This window comes from Nerophis lumbriciformis, linkage group LG03, assembly GCF_033978685.3.
Source record: "Nerophis lumbriciformis linkage group LG03, RoL_Nlum_v2.1, whole genome shotgun sequence".
Classification (NCBI taxonomy): Eukaryota; Metazoa; Chordata; class Actinopteri; order Syngnathiformes; family Syngnathidae; genus Nerophis; species Nerophis lumbriciformis.
In genome coordinates this window covers 60,912,501-60,915,000 of record NC_084550.2, presented here as the reverse complement: position 1 = coordinate 60,915,000, position 2,500 = coordinate 60,912,501, and the positions used below count along the sequence as shown (strand labels likewise).

At 41.3% G+C, this 2,500-nt stretch overlaps 1 long non-coding RNA gene across 1 annotated transcript in view; it reads right to left on the bottom strand.

Moving 5' to 3' along the window:
- Positions 1 to 2,500, bottom strand: part of LOC140677532 (uncharacterized) — a 70,119-nt gene that overhangs the window by 2,466 nt on the left and 65,153 nt on the right. The window contains exon 2 of the long non-coding RNA XR_012049310.1: positions 203 to 387. This is a non-coding gene — a long non-coding RNA (uncharacterized lncRNA). The remainder of the gene's footprint in view (positions 1 to 202; positions 388 to 2,500) is intronic.

Below are 2,500 nucleotides of genomic sequence, written 5' to 3'. Positions count from 1 at the left end.
ATGGATGACGTCATGTGACAAAATCCGACACCCAGGAAATGTTTCCCGCCGTGTGTGTGTGTGTGTGTGTGTGTGTGTGTGTGTGTGTGTGTGTGTGTGTGTGTGTGTGAGACCCCCATTAAGAGCAGCCTGCAGCTCTGCGCATGTTCCACAAACTGCACGGCGGCGTGAAATAAAAAAGACGTCTCCTCCTGGGTGTCACCTGCCGGATGATGCGCCGTGGATTCAGCCCGCCGGGGCGGTGGAGGAGAGAGCGGGGCCTCGGGGAGCGTCGGGTGCGCGGGGTCGGCGTTGACGGTCGGGCGGAAAGGCGGCGAGGATTTAAATGGAGATTGACACCCCAGGGGGTAACCTGGCAACAGGCTGGAGCTGCTGTCAGATTAGGATCTGGGAGAGAGAGAGAGAGAGATAACCACTTTAGTGCCCCCTGGACGGTGTGTGTGTGTGTGTGTGTGTGTGGCAGCTGCAGAGTCCTTTGTAAAAAGTTTAAAAGCCAGCCAGCAAAATAAATCAATTAGAAGCAGAATATTTAAATATTTAAATTCTAAATCTATTCATAATTTTTTTTTTAATTGCTGAAAAAATAATAATTCCTGTAATTCTTTTTGCTCTCATTTTGCTTGATTTTATTCATTTCTGATTTTCCTTTTTTCGTTATTATTTTAGTATTGTATTTAATATGTCTATATTTAATATAATAATACTACTACTAATAATAATAATATTTAATATGTCAATTGCTTGGTAAATAGCTATCAGTATTGTAAAGCTGGAAATGGCTTGGAGTTGTTCTATTTTCTTTTATTCCACATTTATTAACAATATGTTGTTTTTAAACAACATTTCAAAAAATACATTTGTATTTTTTATTTTTGTATTTTTAGGCCAACAGCGAGTAAAAGTCGTACTTCAGCAGCCGAGAGGAGCAGTTGTAGCCCGCAACCTGTTTTAAAAAGGTTTTATTGCCATCTATTTACCAAATTATATAACAAGAATTGTGTTGAATGGAGAATTGATGATGAGTTCAGGTGAGTGTTGAACTCTCAGCGTTCACACAATAAATATGAGTTGTTCTGCAGGAGGGACTTCTTTAATGAGATACTGTATCATGGCGCCATGATGGGGAAGCCTTCTTGATCAACATGATACCGCCTCTAAACCCTCCCAGAGCTAGATGAGACCACTCCGTGTAAACACCCACTGGACAACTTTGTAATTAGAAAAAAAAAAAAGAAAAAAAAAAAGCAGGCTTCACTACACATCTTAAAAGGAGTCATGTTATGAGTCATGTTTTCTGCATTTAAAACATTTCCTTGTCATCTACATAACCTGCGCTAATAACCTGTATATACAAACCCCGTTTCCATATGAGTTGGGAAATTGTGTTAGATGTAAATATAAACGGAATACAATGATTTGCAAATCATTTTCAACCCATATTCAGTTGAATATGCTACAAAGACAACATATTTGATGTTCAAACTCAAAATCTTTTTTTTTTTTTTGCAAATAATAATTAACTTAGAATTTCATGGCTGCAACACATGCCAAAGTAGTTGGGAAAGGGCATGTTCACCACTCTGTTACATGGCCTTTCCTTTTAACAACACTCAGTTAACGTTTGGGAACTGAGGAGACACATTTTTGAAGCTTCTCAGGTGGAATTCTTTCCCATTCTTGCTTGATGTACAGCTTAAGTTGTTCAACAGTCCAGGGATCTCCGTTGTGCTATTTTAGGCTTCATAATGCGCCACACATTTTCAATGGGACACAGGTCTGGACTACAGGCAGGCCAGTCTAGTACCCGCACTCTTTTACTATGAAGCCACGTTGATGTAACACGTGGCTTGGCATTGTCTTGCTGAAATAAGCAGGGGTGTCCATGGTAACGTTGTTTGGATGGCAACATATGTTGCTCCAAAAACTGTATGTACCTTTCAGCATTAATGGCGCCTTCACAGATGTGTAAGTTACCCATGCCATGGGCACTAATACACCCCCATACCATCACACATGCTGGCTTTTCAACTTTGCGCCTAGAACAATCCGGATGGTTCTTTTCCTCTTTGGTGCGGAGGACACGACGTCCACAGTTTCCAAAAACAATTTGAAATGTGGACTCGTCAGACCACAGAACACTTTTCCACTTTGTATCAGTCCATCTTAGATGAGCTCAGGCCCAGCGAAGCCGGCGGTGTTTCTGGATGTTGTTGATAAATAGTTACTGACAGTGTGTTTCTGAAGTGTTCCTGTGCCCATGTGGTGATATCCTTTACACACTGATGTCGCTTGTTGATGCAGTACAGCCTGAGGGATGGAAGGTCACGGGCTTAGCTGCTTACGTGCAGTGATTTCTCCAGATTCTCTGAACCCTTTGATGATATTACGGACCGTAGATGGTGAAATCCCTAAATTCCTTGCAATAGCTGGTAGACAAAGGTTTTTCTTAAACTGTTCAACAATTTGCTCATGCATTTGTTGACAAAGTGGTGACCCTCGC